The sequence below is a fragment of the Cydia amplana genome, chromosome 13, assembly GCF_948474715.1.
Source record: "Cydia amplana chromosome 13, ilCydAmpl1.1, whole genome shotgun sequence".
Classification (NCBI taxonomy): Eukaryota; Metazoa; Arthropoda; class Insecta; order Lepidoptera; family Tortricidae; genus Cydia; species Cydia amplana.
In genome coordinates this window covers 15,137,587-15,147,407 of record NC_086081.1, presented here as the reverse complement: position 1 = coordinate 15,147,407, position 9,821 = coordinate 15,137,587, and positions in this window count along the sequence as shown.

The following is a 9,821-nucleotide window of genomic DNA, read 5'->3' as shown; positions in this document are numbered from 1 at the left end:
TTTCAACAGTATAGTTCTTATAGTTTCGGAGAAAAGTGGCTGTGACATACGGACGGACAGACAGACGGACAGACAGACAGACAGACATGACGAATCTATAAGGGTTCCGTTTTTTGCCATTTGGCTACGGAACCCTAAAAATTGGGGGTTCCCCATATTTAGAACTGAAACTCAAAAAAAATTTTTTCATCAAACCCATACGAGTTATTCTGTGGTGTGGGGTATCTATGGATAGGTCTTCAAAAATGATATTGAGGTTTCTAATATATTTTTTTTCTAAACTGAATAGTTTGCGCGAGAGACACTTCCAAAGTGGTAAAATGTGTGGGGGACACCCCTGTAACTTCTAAAATAAGAGAATGATAAAACTAAAAAAAATATATGATGTACATTACCATGCAAACTTCCACCGAAAATTGGTTTGAACGAGATCTAGTAAGTAGTTTTTTTTTAATACGTCATAAATCCCCTAAATACGGAACCCTTCATGGGCGACTCCGACTCGCACTTGGCCGCTTTTTTGTAGGTATGCATAGTAAGCATGCATAAGCACCTCCTTGACCGTGTCACCGCCGCCGCGTCGACATCGCAGAAGTAATTCTGCAACAGTAATGCAGCTGCAGTTGTCATCCGAATGGCACCTTAAAGCTGCTGCATTTCCCATTCGACTTTCACCTTTAACGGCATGCTCCTGCTAAAGTAAAGCAAGAAAAAAGCTTGTTCCTAGGCTAGCTTTTTATAAAGTTAACTCTAATACCTAATTAGTTTTTAATGAGTTACCTCGTTGCTCCTTTAGATTAACTTTTTTTAAACTTATCGCGTAAAATGTACTCGTAGACTGTTTTAGAAGGGGAATAAAAATCTGGTTCACTTTTTTGCCATTTATGGTAGTTTTTAGACATAACCTAACCATTAAATAATAATAGGTACCTAATTGACACAGCGATGGAATATAGAAGTATAAATTATAGACGATGTTAGATAAAGTTGATACATTTTTGACATCCAAAAACGGTCCATATGACTGCTACACATCACTGAATTATCCCTTCTTCATAAATAATATACTACAGTACTGGTACCCCGCGCCGCTGTACAGTTGAGTAGCTACCTTGGGTAATTTTTGACCTCTAATCAGACTTCTACAGTTATTGTAATTCGTTGTACTGTACATCAATAGCTGCAAAGATACTTGACCCCCCTGCAAACAAATGCAGGGGCGGTCAGGTCATCTTTCCTAGACATGTTAATCGTTAATAACCAACTGTTGACGACACCTATTCTGGGCCGACAAGTGAATTAAATCCGCAGACGTAGACAACCCTTGGCTCCGAGGGCCCGATGCAATTTAAATGCAAATATGAATTCTATGCAATTAGGAATGATACTTTTGGACGCACTGTGGTTGGATATGCGGCGGGTATAATACCTATATTTTTTAAATCAAAATATGGCTAACTGGTAGATAATGTTTTTTGGCATTAAGCCCGCCATTTGTAGGTACACAATTCTATATATTTGTACAATAAATTATAACATAGGTAAATAAATAGTTAAGGTTTTAGAAAATTGCAACGACAATCATCAGTAATTGGCCGGAAAAAGCACAACAACGGGAGTTGTGGAGATCAAGGGGAGAGGCCTTTGCCCAGCAGTGGGACACTAAAACGGGCTATTAAAAAAAATCCTACATCGACGTATGACTTGCAGCGAAGCAAAATCCTACTAGAATTTTAATTGTATGGTAAGATGTTTGGAACTTTGGTCCTCAATCACGCAAAAAAAGCTGGATAGATTTGGCTGAAAGGCTCTGTCACTGACCACAGGCAGTTTTCTGTGCTCAAAGTATAAACTCGTCTAGTTACATCGCAGTGCGTACACAGTATGTACAAACCCAGATCGCATACATTATCGTCTCCCGCCGTCATTTGCATCTGTTATTAGGGTCGTTCTCGCATTTCGTGCAAATCGGTGTTTTCGGAAATTTACCAAAAATGTGGTGGCGTTTTCAAATATCTGTTAATGCAAGGTTGTAACATAGGGCCTAAAGTATATGTCTCTCCAATGAACAATTCTAAAAAGATATGTATTTTCTTTATATGTACAATTAACACCCAAATTTTTCATTCATCTCTACATGTAACGCGTGAAGATATAACTTTGACCTACATTTTAACCTTAAGATACTACAAATAGAAAATTCGTTGTTTGTTCAATAAATGACTTATTTAGTTATGTTTTAAATCGTATAATATTAGAAGCTAGAAATAAATAATAAAAACTATACAGCCTTATAAGTGTATGGTTCAAGTAATTTCTTCATTACCGACGCGAGAAATAGATTAGCTATATTTTGCTATATAGCGAGGGTATATAGCGCCTACCGCCGATGCAACACATTGTTCGTCAGTCAGTTGGCCGCGTGATCTCGTAGCGGACGCCCGTGTGCCGCTGTTAGCGAAAATATATACGATCTCTCGGGTCGGGAAGGAGTGTGGTTCTCGTTAGTCTTCATCGCCATCGCGTGATTTATACAGTAAGTAGCAAGTGTACATTATTATAATTATACGTAATGAAGTGTTTTAGTGTCCCCTTTCAGATGGTTTATTCTGCAAAATTAAGGTCTGATGCCAACTGATGTAGGCGACAAAAACTTCCAAAACTTCATTCATATCGGTTTCATTCACTTCTTTTCCTTCTAATTTTACTGGGAAAGGTAATGAATGACTTAAGAAGGTAATGATAATATATTCGAGGCAGTGCATTTAATGGAAAGAGGCTTAGTTATTATAAATATTACGTTGTTATAAACATTTAAAACTGTATATGATAATAGGGGAGCCCAACCGGGGAGCCTTTGTAGTCTAAGATGGTCGACCTTCACCGATATGTCTGACGGATGAAACTTACATATTATGAAAGAAAATATATTCCTGAACATAAATAAATAGGGTTGCTTAAAGAAATATGGTCAAAACTATGTTTAATTATTTTTTGAAAAAAAAAAAATTTTTTTTTCTTCAAATTTCACCGATCTGTCTGACAAACGAAATAAGTTCCAATGGAAAGTATACAACTTGTACAATATAAATCAACTAGGTTGCCTATCTATTTCCGGTCACTATTATGTGGTTATAGGGTTGCTTGCGAAAATCCGGTCACAAATAAGGTTTGCCAGGCTTTTAAATAAAATAAGAAGGGAAGACTTTTAGCGATAACTCATAAACGGCTTAACTTATCAAGTTCGCTTTAATTTTGTTTGAATGAGTTTATTAAGCACTATTTTTATGATTTTTTTCCATATTTTTTGGATCGATTTTTCAAAAGTTAGAAGGAATAACCGTTTTTTATTCTTTCTAAATTATTATTTCCGAATTGATTGACTTTATCAAAAAATGTTGTTTGCAAACTCCTATTTATTTTTAAAGACCTATCCGACGACACCCCACACTATAGGGTTAAAACGATAAAAAAAAATTACATAGGTACAAAACGCGAATGATTTAAATATATTTTGTCTATGCTAATTTTTGAAAATTTGAAAACTATGTTTTATGTGATATGGTGCGCAGATGATCAAACCGACTTAACAAACACTTGGGGTTAACAATCTCGACTTATAATGATGATAAGTAAATGGTGAATGTACCATCTAGCTTGAACATTATAAGTTGAGATTGTCAACTCCAAGTGTATGTCAAGTCGGTTTGATCATCTCCGCAGTGCTTAAGACACATGTTTTTAATATTGTTGATTTTAATTGGTGTTAATTTTCTTGAAATACAGTTTTTTATATAAATAATAAATAAATAAATAAATAAATATTGGGGGACATCTTACACAGATCAACCTAGCCCCAAACTAAGCAAAGCTTGTACTATGGGTGCTAGGCGACGATATACATACGTATATAGATAAATACATACTTATATACATAGAATATGTTCGATTTCATAAGTTTGTTTCATTACCGTCCACTGATAAAATTACCATCTCGGCCGAATTCATTACCAGCGCGTAGTTCATTACCAGTAGCCTTATTAAATGAAAAGTAATAACGTTACAAAGGTGCCTTTAGCAGAAAAATGTTAATAAATGAATCCACAAATTGACGAAACTCAAAAGTTTACCATTTAAAACAAAAATTACAAATCGAGAGAATCTCACCGATTTGCACGAAATGAGAGAATGACCCATTACGTCCATTGGCGAGATTTCTTAATAATGCGCTCTAAGGGGAAAATTGCTTGTTTTCCTCTCAAGTGGGCAAACATCCCTTTTGCATTTTTGGTGGTGCTATGCGAGGCATTTTGTCGCCAGTTTGACACCTTTAGGTTTATTTTTGAGGAATGCTGGCGTTTTAAGTTCATTACCCTACTTTATTATGACGGGAGAGGTAAAATGGTACCTATGGTATTTTGTTGAAATATTAAACGTTTTTGTAGTACTATTTTTAACTTACAAAATAAAATTTGCTTCCAGATAAAGGAAAGATTTTAAGTAGTTTTAAGTAAATACAGGCATAAAGGTTAAAGTGGAAGAGAATTTGTAGACAGTTATAGATACCTTGGCTAATGGCTTGAATATTGCCAAACCTTCTTGCAGTTAGTTTTAATTTAGGAGTTTGACACTTGAAATAAGTGGTAATGAGTGACGTAAATTTATATTAAAACCATAGAATTAGATGAACAAGAACAACTGTCAATCTTCAAAAGTGTGACCAAAAATGAAATGCAAGTGTGTGCGTAAATTGTCTATGTGAGATCAAAAATAGTGATGTCAAGTTACAACATATTAATAATCTGTCGATGTTTGATTGCTTTATCGACTACTTTTTCAAATGTGTTATTTTAAACGTTAAAATTCTACGACATTAAGACGTATAAATAACACTTGCACTGCGTGTGCTATCAAAATCCTTGCAGATTTATCTTAATAACTATACAACAACTTGCCCAACAGTATAAAGCTATTAAACGCTATGGAATACAAGAAAAAAGTAACCAGTTTTCTGTTAGAACACTGTTTCTATAGCGTGAAGGAATATCTGGAGTATAATTTTTAGTGTGTGTGTATTAACATGTATTTAATTTAAACTATTTTTATTATTGATTAATTAATTACTTATTATGAATTTTAATGTTTCAATTTTAATTTATTACAATAATTAGTAGATAGCGTTTTATGTAAAATTTGCATGTCGTTTTGTGCGACTGAATACTGTACACCACTTAACAAAACAACATCTATGTATTTTAGAATTAAGTATTCTTGCAAATAAAATATCTTTATCTTTATCTTTAATGTAACTCTTACTGTGTTGGAAAGTGAAGTTTAAATTTATTGCTAAACATGAGCACCTTCAAAAAGGTATAACATTCGTTATTATTTCAAGTCGGTTATAAAAGCTAATTTCTTAATGATGTCTTGTGAAGAAATAATTACATAGCTATTAATATACCGACAAGTTATCGATACTGTCATATGAACATTTTATCAAGCACTAGCGTAAAGTAACAGATTAGGTTTTTACACAAAATATTTTAAATTATAGACTAATATGATAAAATCACACAAAGGAAGAAAAACTTATATTGAACTGTATAAACCGGCTTCTTACACTTATACGCTGTTAATTTGACAAAATATGGTTATGAAAATTTCGCTCGGAATATCATAAATCCTCTGAAATGAGTATTTGCTTGGATTATTTGGCCCTGTGACACTGCAACCCGGCACACTACAAGACACCATCTTCACTGAATTACTTTATTTAATACTTTTCGTCCTCATCCGTTATACACGGATGAGGACGAAAAGTATTAATTTGAAATGTATTTATTTTTCAATTTGAAAATTACCGTGATACGCTCTTGGCCGTTAGCGGCCGTCGTCAAACTCAAAAGTGGTTACGTTTTCTCATTGGTAGTCTGACTCTTTCGCACTCATGGGATGTTCATATACGTGATGGCTTCCCTTTCGCACACTTAAGCTGTCTGCCAAGCGCGAGCGCGGATTCTAGGTCTGTGATTAAAACTGTCTTAGGTACGTAAATGAAACAGTCAACATTAAGAACATTGAGTAATAAGGTAATCTCTAATTTGAACGGGAACCTTTTAAGTGGAAATATCCATGAGAATTTTCTCATGAAATTTTCCAGAAATTTCGGAAATTTTAAGAATGTTCTGCAACTTGCTAATTGTTGGTAGAATCAGCCCACAGCCCGGGCTCCGACGCGAAACTTTTTAATTAAGAAATATTGACATTTTTTCAAAGTTTGATGATCGCCCGGATCCGAATTATTTTAATTGACGAATCGTCCACTCATCGCCATCAAAGAGTTTTTAATCAATCAAAAATAGCCCGTTGTTAATCCATATTAATTTGGTGAGTGATTTCCATCGAACTTCTCTTTGAAAGGTTTGATTAATAAATTGATGAGCCGCAGAGTTGCTGGAAATAACCCATTTTAAGCGATTGATTCGGAGATATGCGTTGTCGGGTTACGGTTTAATGAATTGGATATTTTTATAACTACAATAGGTACGCAAGCTTACTATTATTGGAAGCCTACTTGATTACTATTGAGCGGTGTGGCTCGGCTTATAATATAAACCAGTATGATGTCCGTATTTGCCTGCGTGACAGCGTGATAATGACAACGTCTGTTTCTTTCAATATCATCATCATCATATCAGCCTTTTATCGCCCACTGCTGAGCATAGGCCTCTCTTCGAGTACGCCACTTATCCGGGTCCTGAGCCAATTTCATCCAGAAATGACCCGCAACCTTCCGAATGTTGTCCACCCAACGAACCAACGGACGCCAGGCACTCCTTTTGCCTGAAAGCGGCCACCATTCCTTTAATACTTTGGCCCACCAGCTATCATGTGCTGTCAATCTTATCACATGGGTAAAACCACACACTTAAGAACCGGGCCTTCTTTGGCGCAAGTACCTTAATACACCGTGTGCCAGAGGCTCCGACTTATTCAAGCATGTTCGTGATCACAGCCTGATGGCGAATACCCGTCCTTCAGTTCGAGCGAGTTAATAAAGTTCGCGAAGCGCTGTCACAACCGTGTAATATAATTAATAGAGAGTTTGCTGCCTTCCTTCACTCCCCAACATGTGGTGTGCTTCACTTGGCCCCTCAATAAAGATCTTGACGCAGCATAGTACGTAGGCGAACAACACGGGTTAACAAATTATACATAAACCTTCTTCATGAATCACTCTATCTATTACAAAAAAAGCGGCCAAGTGCGAGTCGGACTCGCCCATGAAGGGTTCCGTATTTAGGGGATTTATGATGACGTGTTAAAGAAAACTACCTACTAGATCTCGTTCAAACCAATTTTCGGTGGAAGTTTGCATGGTAATGTACCTACATCATATATTTTTTAGTTTTATCATTCTCTTATTTTAGAAGTTACAGGGGGGGGGGGGGGACACATTTTACCACTTTGGATGTGTTTCTCGCGCAAACTATTCAGTTTAGAAAAAAATGATATTAGAAACCTCAATATTATTTTTGAAGACCTATCCATAGATACCCCACACGTATGGGTTTGATGAAAAAAAAAATTTTGAGTTTCAGTTCTAAGTATGGGGAACCCCCCAAAAAAAATTTTTTTTTTCTATTTTTGTGTGAAAATTTTAATGCGGTTCACAGAATACATCTACTTACCAAGTTTCAACAGTATAGGTCTTATAGTTTCGGAAAAAAGTGGCTGTGACATACGGACGGACAGACAGACAGACATGACGAATCTATAAGTGTTCCGTTTTTTGCCATTTGGCTACGGAACCCTAAAAACCGCATCAAACTCCGTTGTGTAGTTTTAAAGATCTAAGCATACATAGGGACAGACAGCGGGAAGAGACTTTATTTTATACTACGAGTATGTAGTGATAACGGACTATAACAGGACACAATAAAATAAGAAAATAACAGGGCCCAAGTGGCAGACACCCACCCTCATACGCGAAATGACAAACTTTACGGCAAATAGGTATTTGTTGAGTGAATTCGCCTCGAACTCGCTAACTATCTGCAGACGCGATCCGATGCTCAACTATTTTACAAGTACCGCCGGGATGTCTACATCGAGGACCAAATAAATAATTAAATTATAAATAACTAACAGTTTAGGAGAGATAAGTACCCTCTACCTACTTACCTTTAGTAAAATGTTATTGACACAGCCCTAGTAGCACGGTCGCATTTTTATCATTTATCACCATGCCTGTCACGTTCTAACAAGTATGTAAGTGCGAAAGTGACGGGCTTAGTGATAGTGGATAAAAATGGAACCGTGCTGAGCCCGCTGGACAGATACTTAAGGATAAAATTGACCAATAATGTAATTGCTTTCTGATCGCTAAATATTTACCTACCTAATACATGATAAATTCCAGAAATACATCATTATTATCTACCACGTGCCTCACGCCTACGTTGTATACCTACTTACCTAAAAAGTACACGAAATTGACATTTATTCCTTTTTGTTTCATGTTCTCTTCCTACGCATGACACAAAAGCCGCCACGGATGCCTTAAATATAGGAATTTTTTATACCTACCTGAAGAGTCCTTGGTAATTTTACGTATCATAAGGGTAACATTCCATTTCTGACCGCAGCTGCACTACTGGTACTGAACGCGTCGCCGTTACTGTCAATTTCCATAGTAAAATGAACAGTAGTGCAGCTGCGGTTGGAAATGGACTGTCACCTTATGGTTTATAGAAAATAGACCGTCAAAACTGACATAAGTATACACAAACGTCTACGTAATTTACTTTCAATACATCTCGCTCGCACTAATATGCGAGTACGGGCGAGATGCATAGAAAAGAAAGTAGGTAAGTTACGTTCTCGATAGCGTTTATGTCAGTGCTAAACTAGTGGTAGGCACACTGTGCCCACGGCTTTTCCCGTCCGTCGCCAGGGGTGGATCACCAAAAATAAAGGTATCCTAACTACCCTATGCCCATTTTATCCAAATTTGTCTGTCATATACACACCCACATATTACCACAGCCAGGCCAGCGTTGCCCACAGCGTTGGCCACATTATTACCTTTCTTTCAACAATCTAATTTTATTCCAAAACGACATACAAGTACATACATTTCTTCGGTCTCAATGACGGTGCAGCCATACCTAGCCCGTCTACCTCCACCCTGCACTAGCGCCATGTTTTTGTTGTTGCTTATTCTGTTTTTTTTTTATAATTTTACATTTTTGACATACAAGTATTATATGTTCAATCCCATTGTATAGCTATATTTATGCACGATCATTAAAACCAGCATTGAGCAATAAACAAAAAAAAAAACAACAAAAGTTTGCCAACATTTTTTTGATACTTTTTGATCCTTTACCGTAAAATAAGAAAAAATGGCGCAAAATTTTATTTCATTCTCTGAATGCTTTTAAAACATGGATGATTTGTTTTTCTTAACACCCCCACAACAGGCATCGAATACCATAATCCTCGAAATAACTTGCCAACAAACCCCAACTAAGTTTCAATTAAAGTACCCTCAATTTCCACTGTTAATCAACATGCAACCTTACCAACGTAAGTATAAGTTTGAAAATATAGAATAACGTAACAGGGGGTAAAGGTACGATTCTGTCAAATGCTTTTGAAATTAGGGGGATTGTCGCCTAAGCTTTCTAAGTGCGTGTTTTCTTCCCGTATATCGATTTCAGGATTTCGATTGTTTACATGTGCGGGGGACGAATGTAAATAGAATTTAAATGATTTGTGACAAAGGTTGTTCGTGACAAACGTTCTTGAAGTTCGCA